Source organism: Salvelinus namaycush, chromosome 22 (genome assembly GCF_016432855.1).
Source record: "Salvelinus namaycush isolate Seneca chromosome 22, SaNama_1.0, whole genome shotgun sequence".
Classification (NCBI taxonomy): Eukaryota; Metazoa; Chordata; class Actinopteri; order Salmoniformes; family Salmonidae; genus Salvelinus; species Salvelinus namaycush.
This window is the reverse complement of record NC_052328.1, coordinates 32,787,498-32,810,108: the sequence shown is the minus strand read 5'-3', so window position 1 is coordinate 32,810,108 and position 22,611 is coordinate 32,787,498. Positions and strand designations below refer to the sequence as shown.

Here is a 22,611-nt window from a genome sequence, read left to right as displayed (position 1 = left end):
CATGTCACGTAGATTGATACATTGCTATGTTTCAATTATAAAACCCTTTTAAAAAAGGTCCCACTGTACCTTACATTAATACTAAACTTTAGACATACAAGTTAGCACACCCGGTCACTGGAAATTCCTTTTGTCTCTTTAATTTGACCTTTATTTAACTAGGCAAGTCAGTTAAGAACAAGTTCTTATTTTCAATGACAGCCTAGGAACAGTGGGTTAAATGCCTTGTTTAGGAGCAGAACGACAGATTTTTACCTTGCCAGCTCGGGGATTTGATCTTGCAACCTTTCGGTTACTAGTCCAACGCTCTCATCACTAGGCTACCTGCCGCTCTTTACTGAGTTAACTGAAAGCTGATCTACCTTTCTTGCACCTTATTTGTGGAACAATCTTCAAAATGTTCTTAAACTTTATGTTTGGTGCCTCTAATTCAGAAAGCTGATTGAGGACCTTATTACTAAAGAATGTGTTTTTCTTTCTGCTTGCATTTTCCATTTATATTTTGTGTGTGTAATTTCTGTAATTTAGGGTTCATCTATTAAATGAGACCTTGGTCTCAGTATGACTCCCTGATAAAATAAAGGTTAAACAAAATAAAATAGAGGCTCACTGACTGACAGGGCTGCATTAATATCATAGAGGCTCACTGACTGACAGGGCTGCATTAATATCATAGAGGCTCACTGACTGACAGGGCTGCATTAATATCATAGAGGCTCACTGACTGACAGGGCTGCATTAATATCATAGAGGCTCACTGACTGACAGGGCTGCATTAATATCATAGAGGCTCACCCACTGACAGGGCTGCATTAATATCATAGAGGCTCACTGACTGACAGGGCTGCATTAATATCATAGAGGCTCACTGACTGACAGGGCTGCATTAATATCATAGAGGCTCACTGACTGACAGGGCTGCACTGATGTCATAGAGGCTCACTGACTGACAGGGCTGCATTAATATCATAGAGGCTCACTGACTGACAGGGCTGCACTGATGTCATAGAGGCTCACTGACTGACAGGGCTGCATTAATATCATAGAGGCTCACTGACTGACAGGGCTGCATTAATATCATAGAGGCTCACTGACTGACAGGGCTGCATTAATATCATAGAGGCTCACTGACTGACAGGGCTGCATTAATATCATAGAGGCTCACTGACTGACAGGGCTGCATTAATATCATAGAGGTTCACTGACTGACAGGGCTGCAGTGATGTCATAGAGGCTCACTGACTGACAGGGCTGCATTAATATCATAGAGGCTCACTGACTGACAGGGCTGCAGTGATGTCATAGAGGCTCACTGACTGACAGGGCTGCAGTGATGTCATAGAGGAGAGGAAGTAATGCATATTGCCTGTCAGAAGCTAAATGTTTGTTAAAATTCTAATTTCGAGGCTCCACATGTTGTCATGGAAAACATTAATATTATTTCCAACAACTAACTCCGCTGCATATTGAGCGTTGAGATTGCCGAAAGGCCAGTCTCTTTGGCAAAAGGAGTGACAAGGAGTGGATTGTTAAAAATGCATCTAGGGCAGGAGTATTCAACCGGGGGAGGAACAGGAGAGGTTCCGCAAAAAGTGAAAATATATTTTTTATTTTATTTAGATTTAAAATTACATACTTTGAGTACAAAATAAAATAGGAGAATATCTTCTTTCTAATGATGTCAACTTTATTTCCCAACTCCTAATAGCAAATTACACTTACTAGAGCCAATTACACTCACTGGAGTATCTGATAAAGGCTTTGAAAAGTCCCGCTGGGTGCTGGTAAGCTTTCTTGACTTGGACATTTATTTTGGAGTTACCGTTCTAGCTACAGTTGAAGTTGGAAGTTTACATACACCTCAGCCAAATACATTTAAACTCAGTTTTTCACAATTCCGGACATTTAATCCTAATAAAAATTCCCTGTCTAAGGTCAGTTAGGATCACCACTTTATTTAAGAATGTGAATTGTCAGAAAAATAGTCGCGAGAATGATTTATTTCAGCTTTTATTTCTTTCATCACATTCCCAGTGGGTCAGAAGTTTACATATACTCAATTAGTATTTTGCAGCATTGCCTTTAAATTGTTTAACTTGGGTCAAATGTTTCGGGTAGCCTTCCACAAGCTTTCCACAATACGTTGGGGGAATTTTGGCCCATTCATCCTGACAGAGCTGGTGTAACTGAGTCAGGTTTGTAGGCCTCCTTGATCGCACACGCTTTTTCAGTTCTTCCCACAAAATGTCTATAGGATTGAGGTCAGGACTTTGTGATGGCCACTCCAATACATTGACTTTGTTGTCCTTAAGCCATTTTTCCACAACTTTGTAAGTATCCTTGGGGTCATTGTCCATTTGGAAGACCCATTTGCGACCAAGCTTTAACTTCCTGACTGATGTCTTGAGATGTTGCTTCAATATGTCCACATAATTTTCCTGCCTCATGATGCCATCTATTTGTGAAGTACAACAGTCCCTCCTGCAGCAAAGCACCCCACAACATGATGCTGCCACCCCCTTGCTTCACGGTTGGGATGGGGTTCTTCAGCTTGCAAGCCACCCCCTTTTTCCTCCAAACATAACAATGGTCATTATGGCCAAAAGTTTTATTTTTGTTTCATCAGACTAGAGGACATATTTGTTGCAAAATGTAGTCTGGCTTTTTTATGGCAGTTTTGGAGCAGTGGCTTCTTCCTTGCTGAGCGGCCTTTCAGGTTATGTCGATATAGGACTCGTTTTACTGTGGATATAGATTATTTTGTGCCTGTTTCCTCCAGCATCTTCACAAGGTCCTTTGCTGTTGTTCTGCGATTGATTTGCACTTTTCGCACCAAATTGCGTTCATCTCTAGGAGACAGAACGCGTCTTCTTCCTGAGCGGTATGACGGCTGCGTGGTCCCATGATGTTTATACTTTCGTACTATTGTTTGTACAGATGAACGTGGTACCTTCAGGCGTTTGGAAATTGCTCCCAAGGATGAACCAGACTTGTGGAGGTCTACAATATGTTTTCGGAGGTCTTGGCTGATTTATTTTGATTTTCCCATGATGACAAGCAAAGAGGCGCTGAGTTTGGAGGTAGGCCTTGAAATACATCCTTAGGTACACCTCCAATTGACTCAAATTATGTAAATTAGCCTATCAGAATCTTCTAAAGTCATGACATAATCTTCTGGAATTTTCCAATCTGTTTAAAGGCACAGTCATCTCGTGTATGTAAACTTCTGACCCCCTGGAATTGTGATACAGTGAATTATAAGTGAAATAATCTGTCTGTAAACAATTGTTGGGAAAAAGGACTTGTGTCATGCACAAATTAGATGTCCTAACCGACTTGCCAAAACTATAGTTTGTTAACAAGAAATTTGTGGAGTGGTTGAAAAACTAGTTTTAATGACTCCAACCTAAGTGCATGTAAACTTCCGACTTCAACTGTAATAGGCTTTGTTAGAGTTTACACTTCCTCTTCCAAATATAATGTTGGGAGGTCAAAATAATTGAAAACGATCTACCAAATGTATTCATTTTAAATGTTGATTACTTGTCCTCTATTATCATTCACCTGATGATAAGACAAGACGTGGGAAAAAACAAATCCCTGGGTCGCCAGTTTCCCTCGGAAGGGGTCTCTGGGTCACCACAATCCTGTCACGGCGCTCTGAGGACAATTCCTTCGACCTCATGGCTTGGTTCTCGCTCTGACATGCACTGTCAACTGTGGGACCTTATACAGACAAGTGGGTGCCTTTCCGAATCATGTCCAGTCAATTGGATTTACCACAGGTGGACTACAATCAAGTTGTAGAGACATCTCAAGGATGATCAATGGAAACAGGATGCACCTGAGCTCAATTTCCAGTCTCATAGCAAAGGAACTGAATACTTATGTAAATAAGGTATTTTTGATTTTAGTTTTATAACATTTGCAAAAAATTCAAAAAAACTGTTTTTGCTTTGTCATTATGGGGTATTGTGTGTAGATTGATGAGGAAAACATTTTGTTTAACCTCTAACACCTCCCAAACCCGGATCCGGGAGCACCCCCATCAGTAGAAAAGCTACTAGCATAGCCTAGCATAGCGTCACAAGTAAATACTAGCATCTAAATATCATTAAATCACAAGTCCAAGACACCAGATGAAAGATACACATCTTGTGAATCCAGCCATCATTTCTGATTTTTAAAATGTTTTACAGGGAAGACACAATATGTAAATCTATTAGCTAACCACGTTAGCAAAAGACACCACTTTCTTTACTCCACCAGTTTTTTACTCTATCAGTAGCTATCACAAATTCGACCAAATAAAGATATAAATAGCCACTAACCAAGAAACAACTTCTTCAGATGACAGTCTGATAACATATTTATTGTATAGCATATGTTTTGTTAGAAAAATTTGCATATTTCAGGTATAAATCATAGTTTACCATTGCAGCCACCATCACAACTCTCACCAAAGCGACTAGAATAACTACAGAGAGCAACGTGTATTACCTAATTACTCATCATAAAACATTTCTTAAAAATACACAGCGTACAGCAATTGAAAGACACAGATCTTGTGAATCCAGCCAATATTTCAGATTTTCTAAGTGTTTTACAGCGAAAACACAATATAGCGTTATATTAGCATACCACAATAGCAAACATCACAACAGCATTGATTCAAGCCAAACATAGTGATTACGTATAAACCACCAAAAGATATTAATTTTTTCACTAACCTTCTCAGAATTCTTCAGATGACAGTCCTATAACATCATATTACACAATGCATATAGAGTTTGTTCGAAAATGTGCATATTTAGCGGCACAAATCGTGGTTATACAATGAGAAAAGTAGCCAAGCTGCAAAGAAAATGTCAGGAGAAATCTTGGGAAAGGCACCTATTCTAATCGAAAACTATTCATAAACTTGACTAAAAAATACAAGTTGGACAGCAAATGAAAGATAAATTAGTTCTTAATGCAATCGCTGGGTTAGATTTTTAAAATTAACGTTACTGCGCAATACAGCGTGCGCTAAAGCGAGACCGCCCCATAATTCATGGCGGAATTATTATTTAACATTTGTCAACATAAGTACGAATTAACAGCATAAAGACTGCTTACTATTAGCTGAGCTTCCATCAGAATCTTGGGCAAGGTGTCCTTTCTCCAGAACAATCGTCTTTGGGTTGAAAGATGTCCTCTTGTCCGGTCGAAATAGCCGCTAATGTTAGCCACCAACTGGAGAGGTGTCCACCTCGTGAAAGCGCATGACAAAGAAATCCCAGAAAATCGCAATAAACTGCTATAAACTGATATAAGTCGGTTTAAATTAACTACCTTATGATGTCTTTAACACCTATAACGAATAAAAACATGACCGGAGATATAGAACTACTAAAACGAAAGCGTTTGCAGGACGCCATTGTGATGTCTTCTTGCGCCAGGCGCACCGTTGAAAAGGACGGTACTTCCGTTCCACGGTCTTATATAAGGTCCCAGATTGCGCAATCCACTCCATTCAAATTCTCCCCGCTTACTGACATCTAGAGGAAGACGTATGCAGTGCATGTAGCCCGATGGCTTACATGGGGATTTATAAACTGACCTCAGAACAGGGACCTCGATTTCTGAAATCTCACTCCCTGACAGGAAATGTGCTGCAGAATGAGTTCTGTTTCACTCAGAGAAATAATTCAAACGGTTTTAGAAACTAGAGAGTGTTTTCTATCCAATAGTAATAATAATATGCATATTGTACGAGCAAGAATTGAGTACGAGGCAGTTTAATTTGGGAACTCATTTTTACAAAGTCGAAATGGCGCCCCCATAGGCTCAAGAAGTTAATCAATTTTAGAATAAAGTAACAAAATGTGGAAAAGTCAAGGGGTCTAAATACTTTCCGAATGCACTATACAAAGAGGAGAAAAAGAGATTGAATGAAGAATAGGAGAGAGAGAGTGGGAATGTGTGTGTGAGAGAGAGAGAGAGAGAGAGAGAGAGAGAGAGAGAGAGAGAGAGAGAGAGAGAGAGAGAGAGAGAGAGAGAGAGAAACAGGATGCACAATCAGCCAAATATGTGTCCTCCTGCCACAACCTGAGGGACAGCCAGTGAAAAATGCAAAGTAATGTTGATAATATTTCCCATTTAGCTTAGTTTTGTTTTGTCTTTCATACCAGGTCATATGTCTTCTCAGTCATGTTGACACTGGTCTACTACCATTGCTTTAATGTATTGTTGTTCTGATTAATATTGTTGTTGTAGCTGTTATTAATGGTAATCCCATGTCCACTACTACTATTATTATTGCTGTTGGTCCCACCATTTATTTATATATAAATATATATATATATTGTATATATATATACATATATATTTTATTTTTCGATATGTATACTTTGACAATGTAAGTAATAATGAACTTGCCATGTCAATAAAGTCAATTGAATTGAATGGAATTGAATTGAGAGAGAGAGGGGGAGACACACCAGGGTACCAATCAGTCCGAGTACACAGCAATGTCACGAGCCAATTCTCCCCGGGTGACATTCTGGTCTCCATGGATTCTGGTCTCCTCCCCTTCCTCTGGTCTCCACGGATACCAGGTCCTGTAACCGAGGGAAGCACATCGTACACTGACATGGGCTCAGTGGACTTCTGCCAAAATGCTTTCATCCATCCCCATTAATCTAATCTACCTAATCTAAACCCAATCTCTATCTAATCTATATCCCATCACTATCCAATCTATATCCCATCTCTATCTAATCCATAGCCCATCGATCTAATCTATAACCCATCGATCTAATCTATAACCCATCTATCTAATCTATATCCCATCTCTATCTAATCTACATCCCATCTCTATCTAATCCATAGCCCATCGATCTAATCTATAACCCATCTATCTAATCTATAACCCATTTATCTAATCTATAACCCATTTATCTAATCTATAACCCATCTCAATCTAATCTATAGCCCATCTATCTAATCTATAACCCATCTATCTAATCTACAACCCATCTCTATCTAATCTAATCTACATCCCATCTCTATCTAATCTATAGCCCATTATTCTAATCTATAACCCATCTATATAATATATACCAAATCTATCTAATCTATATCCCATCTCTATGTAATCTATACCCATTTCTAGCTAATCTATATCCCATCTCTATCTAATCTATATCCATCTCTAGCTAATCTATATTCTATCTCTATCTAATCTATACAACATTGCTATCTAATTTCTATCCCATCTCTATCTAATCTATAACCCATCAATCTAATATCAAATCAAATCAAATGTATTTATATAGCCCTTCTTACATCAGCTGATATCTCAAAGTGCTGTACAGAAACCCTGCCTAAAACCCAAAACAGCAATATATACCCCATCTATTTTATCAATATCCCATCTCTATCTAATCTATATCCTATCTCAATCTAATTTATAACCCATCTATCTAATCAATATCCTATCTCTATCTAATCTATATCCCATCTATCTAATCTATACACCATCTCTATCTAATCTATAACCCATCAGTCTAATATATACCCCATCTATCTTATCTATATCCCAATTATATCTAATCTATAACCCATCTATTTAATCTATGCCCAATCTATATTATCTATATCCCATCTATCTAATCTATATCCCATCTCTATATAATCTATATCCCATCTCTATCTAATCTATCTCCCATGTATCTAATATATTTCCCATCTATCTAATCTATACACCATCTCTATCTAATCTATATCCCATCTCCATCTAATCTATAACCCATCTATCTAATCTATAACCCATCTCTTTCTAATCTATATCCCGTCTATCTAATCTATACACCATCTCTATCTAATCTATACCTCATCTCTATGTAATCTATACCCCATATATCTAATTTATACCCCATCTCTATGTAATCTATGCCCCATATATCTAATCTATCTTCAATCTTCCTAATCTATACCCCATCTCTTTCTAATATATTCCCCATCTATATAATCTATACCCCATCCATCTAATCTATACCCCATCCATCTAATCTATATCACATTTCTATCTAATCTATATCCATCTATCTCATCTATAGCCCATCTCCATCTAATCTATATCCCATCTCATCTCAATCTAATCTATATCGCACCTCTATCTAATCTATACCCCATCTATCTAATCTATACCCGTCTATCTAATCTATACCCCATCTCTATTTAATCTATACCCCATCTGTCTAATCTATACCCCATCTCTAGCTAATCTATACCCCATGTCTATCTAATCTATAGCCCATGTCTATCTAATCTATAGCCCATCTCTATCTAATCTATATCCCATCTCTATCTAATCTATACTACATCTATCTAATCTATATCCCATTTATTTAATCTATATCCCATCTAACTATATCCCATCTATTTAATCTATATCCCATTATCTAATCTTTACCCCAACTCTATATCTCGGCTGGGGTCCCTGGGTCATAAATTTTCCTCGGCGGGGGTCCCTGGGTCGCCAGATTACCTCAGCAGGGGATCCTGGGCATGAAATTTAGGGGTCTCGGAGGAACATCTTCACATTTAATTAGTCTCCTTGACATCCTTAAACTCTTTATTTGACAGACAGACTGCTTCAAATTCCCTTATCTAAGTGTCCTTGGCCAGGGTTGGGTGTGGAGGAGGCGTGTGTGTGTGTGTGCATGCACATGTCTCGATGTGTATATGTGTATGTGTATGTCTCAGGTTTGAGGATGCGTGTCTCTCTGTGCTATCTGCAGCGCCTCAGGTTTGAGGATGCGTGTCTCTCTGTGCTATCTGCAGCGTCTCAGGTTTGAGGATGCGTGTCTCTCTGTGCTATCTGCAGCGTCTCAGGTTTAAAGGTTGCGTGTCTCTCTGTACTATCTGCAGCGTCTCAGGTTTGAGGATGCGTGTCTCTCTGTGCTATCTGCAGCGCCTCAGGTTTGAGGATGCGTGTCTCTCTGTGCTATCTGCAGCGCATCAGGTTTGAGGATGCGTGTCTCTCTGTGCTATCTGCAGCGTCTCAGGTTTAAAGGTTGCGTGTCTCTCTGTACTATCTGCAGCGTCTCAGGTTTGAGGATGCGTGTCTCTCTGTGCTATCTGCAGCGTCTCAGGTTTGAGGATGCGTGTCTCTCTGTGCTATCTGCAGCGTCTCAGGTTTGAGGATGCGTGTCTCTCTGTGCTATCTGCAGCGTCTCAGGTTTGAGGATGCGTGTCTCTCTGTGCTATCTGCAGCGCCTCAGGTTTGAGGATGCGTGTCTCTCTGTACTATCTGCAGCGTCTCAGGTTTGAGGATGCGTGTCTCTCTGTGCTATCTGCAGCGCCTCAGGTTTGAGGATGCGTGTCTCTCTGTGCTATCTGCAGCGTCTCAGGTTTGAGGATGCGTGTCTCTCTGTGCTATCTGCAGCGTCTCAGGTTTAAAGGTTGCGTGTCTCTCTGTACTATCTGCAGCGTCTCAGGTTTGAGGATGCGTGTCTCTCTGTGCTATCTGCAGCGCCTCAGGTTTGAGGATGCGTGTCTCTCTGTGCTATCTGCAGCGCATCAGGTTTGAGGATGCGTGTCTCTCTGTGCTATCTGCAGCGTCTCAGGTTTAAAGGTTGCGTGTCTCTCTGTACTATCTGCAGCGTCTCAGGTTTGAGGATGCGTGTCTCTCTGTGCTATCTGCAGCGCCTCAGGTTTGAGGATGCGTGTCTCTCTGTGCTATCTGCAGCGCCTCAGGTTTGAGGATGCGTGTCTCTCTGTGCTATCTGCAGTGCCTCAGGTTTGAGGATGCGTGTCTCTCTGTGCTATCTGCAGCGCCTCAGGTTTGAGGATGCGTGTCTCTCTGTGCTATCTGCAGCGTCTCAGGTTTGAGGATGCGTGTCTCTCTGTGCTATCTGCAGCGTCTCAGGTTTAAAGGTTGCGTGTCTCTCTGTACTATCTGCAGCGTCTCAGGTTTGAGGATGCGTGTCTCTCTGTGCTATCTGCAGCGCCTCAGGTTTGAGGATGCGTGTCTCTCTGTGCTATCTGCAGCGCATCAGGTTTGAGGATGCGTGTCTCTCTGTGCTATCTGCAGCGTCTCAGGTTTGAGGATGCGTGTCTCTCTGTGCTATCTGCAGCATCTCAGGTTTGAGGATGCGTGTCTCTCTGTGCTATCTGCAGCGTCTCAGGTTTAAAGGTTGCGTGTCTCTCTGTACTATCTGCAGCGTCTCAGGTTTGAGGATGCGTGTCTCTCTGTGCTATCTGCAGCGCCTCAGGTTTGAGGATGCGTGTCTCTCTGTGCTATCTGCAGCGCCTCAGGTTTGAGGATGCGTGTCTCTCTGTGCTATCTGCAGTGCCTCAGGTTTGAGGATGCGTGTCTCTCTGTGCTATCTGCAGCGTCTCAGGTTTGAGGATGCGTGTCTCTCTGTGCTATCTGCAGCGCCTCAGGTTTGAGGATGCGTGTCTCTCTGTGCTATCTGCAGTGCCTCAGGTTTGAGGATGCGTGTCTCTCTGTGCTATCTGCAGTGCCTCAGGTTTGAGGATGCGTGTCTCTCTGTGCTATCTGCAGTGCCTCAGGTTTGAGGATGCGTGTCTCTCTGTGCTATCTGCAGCGTCTCAGGTTTGAGGATGCGTGTCTCTCTGTGCTATCTGCAGCGTCTCAGGTTTGAGGATGCGTGTCTCTCTGTGCTATCTGCAGTGCCTCAGGTTTGAGGATGCGTGTCTCTCTGTGCTATCTGCAGCGTCTCAGGTTTGAGGATGCGTGTCTCTCTGTGCTATCTGCAGCATCTCAGGTTTGAGGATGAATGTCTCTCTGTGCTATCTGCAGCGCCTCAGGTTTGAGGATGCGTGTCTCTCTGTGCTATCTGCAGCGTCTCAGGTTTAAAGGTTGCGTGTCTCTCTGTACTATCTGCAGCGTCTCAGGTTTGAGGATGCGTGTCTCTCTGTGCTATCTGCAGCGTCTCAGGTTTGAGGATGCGTGTCTCTCTGTGCTATCTGCAGCGTCTCAGGTTTGAGGATGCGTGTCTCTCTGTGCTATCTGCAGCGCCTCAGGTTTGAGGATGCGTGTCTCTCTGTGCTATCTGCAGCGTCTCAGGTTTGAGGATGCGTGTCTCTCTGTGCTATCTGCAGCGTCTCAGGTTTAAAGGTTGCGTGTCTCTCTGTACTATCTGCAGCGTCTCAGGTTTGAGGATGCGTGTCTCTCTGTGCTATCTGCAGCGCCTCAGGTTTGAGGATGCGTGTCTCTCTGTGCTATCTGCAGCGCCTCAGGTTTGAGGATGCGTGTCTCTCTGTGCTATCTGCAGCGCCTCAGGTTTGAGGATGCGTGTCTCTCTGTGCTATCTGCAGTGCCTCAGGTTTGAGGATGCGTGTCTCTCTGTGCTATCTGCAGCGCCTCAGGTTTGAGGATGCGTGTCTCTCTGTGCTATCTGCAGTGCCTCAGGTTTGAGGATGCGTGTCTCTCTGTGCTATCTGCAGTGCCTCAGGTTTGAGGATGCGTGTCTCTCTGTGCTATCTGCAGTGCCTCAGGTTTGAGGATGCGTGTCTCTCTGTGCTATCTGCAGCGTCTCAGGTTTGAGGATGCGTGTCTCTCTGTGCTATCTGCAGTGCCTCAGGTTTGAGGATGCGTGTCTCTCTGTACTATCTGCAGCGTCTCAGGTTTGAGGATGCGTGTCTCTCTGTGCTATCTGCAGCATCTCAGGTTTGAGGATGCGTGTCTCTCTGTGCTATCTGCAGCGCCTCAGGTTTGAGGATGCGTGTCTCTCTGTGCTATCTGCAGCGTCTCAGGTTTAAAGGTTGCGTGTCTCTCTGTACTATCTGCAGCGTCTCAGGTTTGAGGATGCGTGTCTCTCTGTGCTATCTGCAGCGTCTCAGGTTTGAGGATGCGTGTCTCTCTGTGCTATCTGCAGCGTCTCAGGTTTGAGGATGCGTGTCTCTCTGTGCTATCTGCAGCGCCTCAGGTTTGAGGATGCGTGTCTCTCTGTGCTATCTGCAGCGTCTCAGGTTTGAGGATGCGTGTCTCTCTGTGCTATCTGCAGCGTCTCAGGTTTAAAGGTTGCGTGTCTCTCTGTACTATCTGCAGCGTCTCAGGTTTGAGGATGCGTGTCTCTCTGTGCTATCTGCAGCGCCTCAGGTTTGAGGATGCATGTCTCTCTGTGCTATCTGCAGCGCATCAGGTTTGAGGATGCGTGTCTCTCTGTGCTATCTGCAGCGTCTCAGGTTTGAGGATGCGTGTCTCTCTGTGCTATCTGCAGCGTCTCAGGTTTGAGGATGCGTGTCTCTCTGTGCTATCTGCAGCGTCTCAGGTTTAAAGGTTGCGTGTCTCTCTGTACTATCTGCAGCGTCTCAGGTTTGAGGATGCGTGTCTCTCTGTGCTATCTGCAGCGCCTCAGGTTTGAGGATGCGTGTCTCTCTGTGCTATCTGCAGCGCCTCAGGTTTGAGGATGCGTGTTTCTCTGTGCTATCTGCAGTGCCTCAGGTTTGAGGATGCGTGTCTCTCTGTGCTATCTGCAGTGCCTCAGGTTTGAGGATGCGTGTCTCTCTGTGCTATCTGCAGCGCCTCAGGTTTGAGGATGCGTGTCTCTCTGTGCTATCTGCAGTGCCTCAGGTTTGAGGATGCCTGTCTCTCTGTGCTATCTGCAGTGCCTCAGGTTTGAGGATGCGTGTCTCTCTGTGCTATCTGCAGTGCCTCAGGTTTGAGGATGCGTGTCTCTCTGTACTATCTGCAGCGTCTCAGGTTTGAGGATGCGTGTCTCTCTGTGCTATCTGCAGCATCTCAGGTTTGAGGATGCGTGTCTCTCTGTGCTATCTGCAGCGCCTCAGGTTTGAGGATGCGTGTCTCTCTGTGCTATCTGCAGCGTCTCAGGTTTAAAGGTTGCGTGTCTCTCTGTACTATCTGCACCGTCTCAGGTTTGAGGATGCGTGTCTCTCTGTGCTATCTGCAGCGTCTCAGGTTTGAGGATGCGTGTCTCTCTGTGCTATCTGCAGCGTCTCAGGTTTGAGGATGCGTGTCTCTCTGTACTATCTGCAGCGTCTCAGGTTTGAGGATGCGTGTCTCTCTGTGCTATCTGCAGCGTCTCAGGTTTGAGGATGCGTGTCTCTCTGTGCTATCTGCAGCATCTCAGGTTTGATGCGGTTGAGGTGTAACATGAATTCAGCCAGGCCGATGAGAGACAGCTAAACATTTTCCTGAAGGTCCAGTAGTCTGTAGCTTTGGGGAAGGTGTGTAACGCCCACTCCCTCAGCATGCTGCAAGGTACCATGTTCCCCTGCACCTCCTTCAGAATGTCACGCAGCACCTGGTGGGGACCGGGGGTTGGAGTCAGAGAGGGAGTGTGTGTTCCAGACAGCACCTGGTGGGGACAGGGGGTTGGAGACAGAGAGGGAGTGTGTGTGTTCCAGACAGCACCTGGTGGGGACAGGGGGTTGGAGTCAGAGAGGGAGTGTGTGTGTTCCAGACAGTACCTGGTGGGGACAGGGGGTTAGAGTCAGAGAGGGAGTGTGTGTGTTCCAGACTGTACCTGGTGGGGACAGGGGGTTAGAGTCAGAGAGGGAGTGTGTGTGTTCCAGACAGTACCTGGTGGGGACAGGGGGAAGGGTCAGAGAAGGAGTGTGTGTGTTCCAGACAGTACCTGGTGGGGACAGGGGGTTAGAGTCAGAGAGGGAGTGTGTGTGTTCCAGACTGTACCTGGTGGGGACCGGGGGTTAGAGTCAGAGAGGGAGTGTGTGTGTTCCAGACAGTACCTGGTGGGGACAGGGGGTTAGAGTCAGAGAGGGAGTGTGTGTGTTCTAGACTGTACCTGGTGGGGACCGGGGGTTAGAGTCAGAGAGGGAGTGTGTGTGTTCCAGACAGTACCTGGTGGGGACAGGGGGTTAGAGTCAGAGAGGGAGTGTGTGTGTTCCAGACAGTACCTGGTGGGGACAGGGGGTTAGAGTCAGAGAGGGAGTGTGTGTGTTCCAGACTGTACCTGGTGGGGACAGGGGGTTAGAGTCAGAGAGGGAGTGTGTGTGTTCCAGACAGTACCTGGTGGGGACCGGGGGAAGGGTCAGAGAAGGAGTGTATGTGTGTGTTCCAGACAGTACCTGGTGGGGACAGGGGGTTGGAGTCAGAGAGGGAGTGTGCCGCTGGACTTAACTGCAGCCAGGTGGTCTTTGTGCGTGTGTCAGTGTGTGTGTGTGTGTGTGTGTGTGTCTGTGTGTGTGTCTGCGTGGAATGGTTGGAGTCAGAGAGGGAGTGTGTGTGTTCCAGACAGTACCTGGTGGGGACCGGGGGTTGGAGTCAGAGAGGGAGTGTGTGTGTTCCAGACAGTACCTGGTGAGGACAGGGGGTTAGAGTCAGAGAGGGAGTGTATGTGTGTTCCAGACTGTACCTGGTGGCCTGTGTGCCGCTGGACTGAACTGTAGCCAGGTGGTCTTTCTGTGTGTGTGTGTGGGTGTGGGTGTGGGTGTGTGTGTGTGTGTGTGTGTGTGTGTGTGTGTGTGTGTGTGTTCCAGTACCTGGTGGCTGGCCTGTGTGCCCCTGGCCTGTACAGTAGCCAGACGATCGTAGTAGCGTGAGATGGGGTTATCTTGCTTGATGCCCTTCTTGGACAAGCGTGGCATAGATCTCAACTATAGACAGAGAGGATGGGATGTCCTCCACCAGACGCATCTGAGGAGACAGCTACCACCCTGGGGACTGGAGAGAGGGAGGGAGGGTGAGAGGAAAGGTGGAGGGAGGAAGATAGGGGGTAGGGAGGGCTGGAGGGAGAGTAAGCACAATTTAATAACATGGGAAACTGATTACACACCTCAATACAATGTATACAACCTAACCTTGGTGGACTAGAGGGAGGGAGAGGGAGAGGGAGAGGGAGAGGGAGAGGGAGAGAGAGCTAGGGCAGTAAGACACCTCAATAGAACAGCTACACCTTCATTTTTAGAGACAAAACAATCAAGTTAAATCATATCCACCAGGTCTACCTATCAAGCCTAACTTCAGATTTCTCAATACAGTACAAGAGTTTTAGTGCTCCTGTCGGCCATGATGTAACAGTAGAGTTGATTCCGATTCAGAGTGTTTAATAGTCACATGTACAGTGTTGCAGGTGAGGTTGCAGGGTACAGTGAAAATCTTAGGCCCCCGAGCTCCAACATGCAGGACTAAGTTAAATAAAACAATGACAATGGTAATCCCCTCATCAATCTACACACAATACCCCATAATGACAAAGCAAAACCAGATTTTTTTAAATGTCAGAAAATTTATAAAAAATGTAAACTGAAATATGACATAAGTACTCAGACTCTTTACTCAGTACTTTGCTGAAGCACCTTTGGCAGTGATTACAGCCTCCAGTCTTCTTGGGTATGACCCTAAAAGTTTGGCACACCTGTATTTGGGGAGTATCTCCCATTCTTCTCTGCAGATCCTCGCAAGCTCTGTCAGGTTGGATGGGGACCGAAGCTGAACATGCTATTTTCAAGTCTCTCCAGGTATGTTCGATCGAGTTCAAGTCCAGGCTCTGGCTGGGTCACTCAAGGACATTCAGAGACTTGCATTGTCTTTGCTGTATGCTGAGGTTCATTGTCCTGTTGGGAGGTAAACCTTTGCCCCAGTCTGAGGTCCTGAGCGCTCTGGAGCAGGTTTTCATCAAGGATCTCTCTGTACTTTGCTCCGTTCATCTTTCCCTCGATCCTGACTAGTCTCCCAGTCCCTGCCACTGAAAAACATCCCCACAGCATGATGATGCCACCATCATGCCTCACCGTAGGGATGGTGCCAGGTTTCCTCCAGACGTGACGCTTGGCATTCAGGCCAAAGAGTTCAATCTTGCTTTCATCAGATCAGAGAATCTTGTTTCTCATGGTCTGAGAGTCTTTAGGTGCCTTTTGGCAAACTCCAAGCCGGCTGTCATGTGCCTTTTACTGTGGAGTTGCTTCTGTCTGGCCACTCTACCATAAAGGCCTGAATGGTAGTGTCTTGGTGGTTATACACTTCTTCCATTTAAGAATGATGGATACCACTGTGTTCTTGGGGACCTACAATGCTGCAGAAATGTTTTGTTACCCTTCCCCAGATCTGTGCCTCGACACAATCCTGTCTTGACCCCCTGTAACAATTCCTTCGACATCATGGCTTGGTTTTTGCTCTGACACGCACAGTGTACTGTGAGATCTTATATAGACTTTCCAAATAATTATCAAGCAATTTAATTTTCCACAGGTGGATTCCAATCAAGTTGTAGAAACATCTCAAGGATGATCAATGGAAATAGGATGCACCTGAGCTCAATTTCGAGTCTCATAGCAAAGGGTCTGAATACTTATGCAAATAAGGTATTTTATTTTTATATCTTTATCAAATTTGCTCAAAAATCTAAAAACCTGTTTTTGCTTTGTCATTATAGGGTATAGTGTGTAGATTGATGAAGGAAAACATTTATTTAATCAATTTTAGAATAAGTCTGTAATGTAACAAAATGTGGAAAAGTCAAGGGGTCTGAAAACTGTCCAAAAGCACTGTACAAGGAATAGAGAAATTGATTGTACGAAGAATAGGAGAGAGAGAGAGAGAGCGAGAATGTGTGTGTAGGAGACAGAGAGAGACGACAGACAGAGAGAGAGAGACAGAGAGACAGAGGGACAGAGAGAGAGAGAGAGAGAGAGAGAGAGAGAGAGAGAGAGAGAGAGAGAGAGAGAGAGAGAGAATGTGTGTGTATGAGACAGAGAGAGACAGAGAGAGAGAGACAGAGAGACAGAGAGCGAGAATGTGTGTGTATGAGACAGAGAGAGACAGAGAGAGAGAGACATAGAGACAGAGGGACAGAGAGAGAGAGAGAGGCACCAGGGTATCAATCAGTCCAAGTACACAGTGATGTCACGGGTCAATTCTCCCCCGGGTGACATTCTGAACCCTCCATTTCCTCTTGTCTCCACAGATACCAGGTCCGGTAAACGAGGGATGTACATTGCACACTGATATGGGCTCAGTTGGCTTCTGCCAAAAGACTTTCATCCATCCCTATTTATTTAATCTACCTAATCTATACCCCATCTCTACCTAATCTATTACCCATCTCTGTCTAATCTATACCCCATCTCCATGTAATCTATATCCCATCTATCTAATATATGCCCCATCTATCTAATCTATACCCCATATCTATCTAATCTAAACCCCATGTATCTAATCTGTATCCCATCTATCTAATCTATATCCCATCTATCTAATCTATACCCCATCTATCTAATCTATACCCAATATCTATCAAATCTATACCCATCTATATCCCATGTATCTAATCTATATCCCATGTATCTAATCTATATCCCATCTAGCTAATTTATACCCAATCTATCTAATCTATACCCCATATCTATCTAATCTATACCCCATCTCCATGTAATCTATATCCCATCTATCTAATATATGCCCCATCTATCTAATCTATACCCCATATCTATCTAATCTAAACCCCATGTATCTAATCTGTATCCCATCTATCTAATCTATATCCCATCTATCTAATCTATACCCCATCTATCTAATCTATACCCAATATCTATCAAATCTATACCCATCTATATCCCATGTATCTAATCTATATCCCATGTATCTAATCTATATCCCATCTAGCTAATTTATACCCAATCTATCTAATCTATACCCCATATCTATCTAATCTATACCTCATCTCTATCTAATCTATATCCCATCTCTATCTAATCTATACCGCATCTCTATCTAATTTATACCCAATCTATCTAATCTATACCCCATATATCTAATCTATATCCCATCTCTATCTAATCTACACCGCATCTCTATCTAATTTATACCCAATCTATCTAATCTATACCCCATATCTATCTAATCTATACCTCATCTCTATCTAATCTATACCTCATCTATATCTAATTTATATCCAATCTATCTAATCTATACCCCATATCTATCTAATCTATACCTCATCTCTATCTAAACTATATCCCATCTCTATCTAATCTATACCTCATCTCTATCTAATCTATACCCCATATCTATCTAATCTATACCTCATCTCTATCTAATCTATATCCCATCTCTATCTAATCTATACCGCATCTCTATCTAATCTATATCCCACCTCTATCTAACCTATATCCCATCTCTATCTAACCTACATACCATACCGAAGTCGGTTCCTTTCCTTCGGCGGTCGACGTCACCGGTCTTCTAGCCATCTAGCCATCGTCCATTTGTTTTGTCTTGTTTTCCCACACACCTGGTTTTCATTCCCTCATTACGTGTTGTGTATTTAACCCTCTGTTCCCCCCATGTCTTTGTGCGGAATTGTTTGTTGTAAGTGCTTGTGCACATTGTTGTCTGGTGCGCGACGGGTTTTGTACCCATAGGTTGTTATTCTGGATGCCGGTGGTTTTGTATTTACCCAGTTCTGCTCTCCTGCGTCTGACTTCTCTGCCACCAGTTACGCACCCCTTACAATATCCCATCTATCTAACCTATATCCCATCTCTATCTAACCTATATCCCATCTGTATCTAACCTATATACCATCTCTATGTAATCTATATCCCATCTCTATTTAATTAACCTATATACCATTTCTATCTAACCTATATACCAACTATATCTATGCTATATCCCATTTTTATCTAATCTATATCCCATCTCTATCTAATCTATACCCCATCTATCTAATCTGTACCCGTCTATCTAATCTATATCCCATCTATCTAATCTATATCCCATCTATCTAATCTATACCCCATCTATCTAATCTATACCCCATCTATCTAATCTATATCTCATTAATTTAATTTGTATCCCATCTTTCTAATCTATACCCCATATGTCTAATATATACCCCATCTAACTAATCTATTCTCTGTCTATCTATTCCATATCCTATCTATTCTATATTCCATCTAACTGATCTATACCACTATCTATCTAATCTATAGCCCATCTATCTAATCTATATTTCATCTATCTAATCTATACCCCATATGTATTCATGTTACCAGATAAAATTGCTGTACAATATGATCTTGTTGTCATCTGATGCACATTCAGATGTCATAAATCAGCACTGCAGAGCTCTCCCTGTCCTCTGCTGTGCCTTGATTGTATTACTGTTGATGATATCTGGAAATGTGCATGTACACCCTGGCCCATCATCTACAGTTGCTAGCCCCAATTCTGACTTGTGCTCTGATATCTGCTTCACTGATTTCTGCTCTCGTAAAAGCCTGGGTTTTCTGCACGTTAACATTAGAAGCTTATTACCTAAAATGGATAAATTGAAAGTGTGGGTTCACAGCTCCAATCCCAGATGTGTTGGTCATTACTGAGACGTGGTTAAGGAAAAGTGTTTTGAATACTGATGTTCACCTTTCTGGTTATAACCTTTTTCGGCAAGATGGGGGAGTGGCAATCTTTACCAAGGATCACCTTCAGTGCTCGGTTGTCTCCATCAAGTCTGTCCCCAAATAATTTGATTTGCTGGTTTTAAGCATTCAACTTTCAAATAGCTCTTTGTTGACTGTTGCTGGGTGTTATCGTCCTCCATCAGCACCGGCCTGTAACCTACCTGCCCTAAGCTCTCTCCTGGCACCTTACACTAAGTCTGAATTTTTCCTGCTCGGTGACCTAAACGGGGACATACTTAAACCACCTGACCAAATCCTAAAGCAATGGGACTCCCTAAATCTTTCTCAGATTATTACTAATCCCTCAAGGTATGACTCCAAACACCTAGAAAAGGCTACTCTCCTCGATGTTATCCTCACAAATAATCCTGATAGGTATCAGTCTGGTGTTTTCAGTAATGTCCTTAGTGATCACTGTTTTACAGTCTGTGTTCGTAATGGCTGCTTTGTGAAACGACCTGTCCTGATTTGTCATAACGCTTGCTAAAAAACTTTCATGAGCTTCCTTCATGAACTGGCTTCTGTAAAATGATATAGAATCAGCTTGATACCCTCTGTCGAAGACGCTTGGACCTTATTTTTTGATATTTTCAGTGGTATTGTTAAAACTTCTTATGGCTGCAATCCCGTTAACGGGATCGATATGACAACAGCCAGTGAAAGTGCAGGGCGCCAAATTCAACAGAAATCTCATAATTAAAATTCCTCAAGCATACAATTATTTCACACCATTTTACAGATACACTTCTTGTTAATACCACCACAGTGTCCGATTTCAAAAAGGCTTTACAGCGAAAGCACCACAACCGATTATGTTAGGTCACTGCAAAATCACAGAAAAACACAGCCATTTTTCCAGCCAGACAGGAGTCACAAAAAGCAAAAATAGATAGAGATCAAATGAATCACTAACCTTTGATGATCTTCATCAGATGACACTTCATGTTACACAATACATATATGTTTTGTTCGATAAAGTTTATATTTATATCCAAAAACCTCAGTTTACATTGGCGCCATGTTCAGAAAGGCCTCCAAAATATCCGGAGAAATTGCAGAGAGCCACATCAAATAACAGAAATACTCATCATACACTTTGATGAAAGATACATATTTTACATAGAATTATAGATACACTTGTTCTTAATACAACCACTGTGTCAGATTTCAAAAAAGCTTTACGGCAAAAGCACAATATTCAATAATCTGAGAACAGCGTTCAGCCACAAAAGGAAGCCATACAGTTACCCGCCAAATTGTGGAGTCAACAAAAGTTATAAATAGCATTATAAATCTTCACTTACCTTTGCTGATCTTCGTCGGAATGCACTCCCAGGACTCCCACTTCCACAAGAAATGTTTGTTTTGTTCGGTAATGTCCATCATTTATGTCCAAATAGCTATTTTTGTTAGCGTGTTTGGTCAACAAATCCAAAGTCAGGAAGCGCGTTCACTAAAAGCAGACGAAATGTCAAAATGTTCCGTAACAGTCAGTGGAAACATGTCAAACGATGTATTGAATCAATCTTTAGGATGTTTTTAGCATAAATCTTCAATAAAGTTCCAACCGGAGAATTCCATTGTCTTCAGAAGTGCGATGGAACAGAGCTCCCTCATGTGAGTGCGCATTATCAGAGCATGGTCAGTTCATGGTAGACCTTACTCATTCCCGTCTCCTTCGGCCCCACTTCACAATAGAAGCATCAGACAAGGTTCTACAGACTGTTGACATCTAGTGGAAGCCGTAGGAAGTGCAAACTGACCCATATCCCACTGTGTATTCGATAGGCGATGAGTTCAAAACCTACAAACCTCAGATTTCCCACTTCCTGGTTGGATTTTTCTCTCAGGTTTTTGCCAGCCATATGAGTTATGTTATACTCACAGACATCATTCAAACAGTTTTAGAAACGTCAGAGTGTTTTCTATCCAACTGTAACGTCCTGACCAGAGTTCTTATGTGTTTTGCTTGTTTAGTGTTGGTCAGGACGTGAGCTGGGTGGGAATTCTATGTTGTGTGTCTAGTTCGTCTGTTTCCTGTCTCTGTGTTTGTGTTCTGCACCAGATAGGACTGTCTCGGCTTTCACGTTTTGTTATTTTGTTATTTGTTAATGTTCACCGTTTATCGTCTGATTAAACATGTTGAACACTAACTGCGCTGCATTTTGGTCCTCTCCTTCATCCCAGGAAGAAAGCCGTTACAGAACCACCCACCAAACCCGGACCAAGCAGCGTGGAAACGGGCAGCAGCGACAGCAGCAGTGGTACAAGGAGGAATGGACATGGGAGGAGATTCTAGACGGAGAAGGACCCTGGGCAGAGCCAGAGGAGTGTCGCCGCCCCAAAGCGGAGCTGGAGGCATCAAAAGCGGAGAGGCGGCATTATGAGGCGCTAGCAAGGCAGAGCGGCTGGAAGCCCGAGAGGCTCACCCAAAAATTTCTTGGGGGGGGGGGCTAAAGGGGAGTGTGGCGAAGTCAGGTAGGAGACCTGCGCCAACTTCCCGGGCTTACCATGGAGAGCGAGAGTACGGGCAGACACCGTGTTGGGCGGAAGAGCGCACGGAGTCTCCTGTACGTGTGCTTAGCCCGGTGCGGGTTATTCCACCTCCCCGCACTAGCCGGGCTAGAGTGAGCATTGAGCCAAGTGCCATGAAGCCGGCTCAACATATCTGGCCTCCTGTACGTCTCCTCGGGCAGGTGTACATGGCACCAGCCTTACAAATGGTGTCCCCGGTTCGCCAGCATAGCCCAGTGCGGGCTATTCCACCTCGCCGCACTGGCAGGGCTACGGGGACCATTCAACCAGGTAAGGTTGGGCAGGCTCGGTGCTCAAGGGAGCCAGTACGCCTGCACGGTCCGGTATATCCGGCGCCACCTTCCCGCCCCAGCCCGGTACCACCAGTTCCGGCACCACGCACCAAGCCTCCTGTGCGTCTCCAGAGCCCTGTACGCACTGTTCCTTCTCCCCGCACTCGCCCTGAGGTGCGTGCCCTCAGCCCGGTACCACCAGTGCCGGTACCACGCACCAGGCCTATAGTGCGCATCGAGAGTCCAGTGTGCCCTGTTCCTGCTCCCCGCACTAGCCTTGAGGTGCGTGTCTCCAGTCCGGTACCACCAGTTCCGGCACCACGCACCAGGCCTACTGTGCGCCTCAGCAGGTCAGAGTCGGCCATCTGCCCAACGCCGCCTGCACTGCTCGTCTGCCCAGCGCCGTCTG

The 22,611-nt window shown here is 44.1% G+C and overlaps 1 pseudogene; it reads right to left on the bottom strand.

Annotated features, from left to right (window-relative positions):
* The window catches only part of LOC120017849, a 46,272-nt pseudogene that overhangs the window by 1,376 nt on the left and 22,285 nt on the right, over positions 1-22,611 (bottom strand).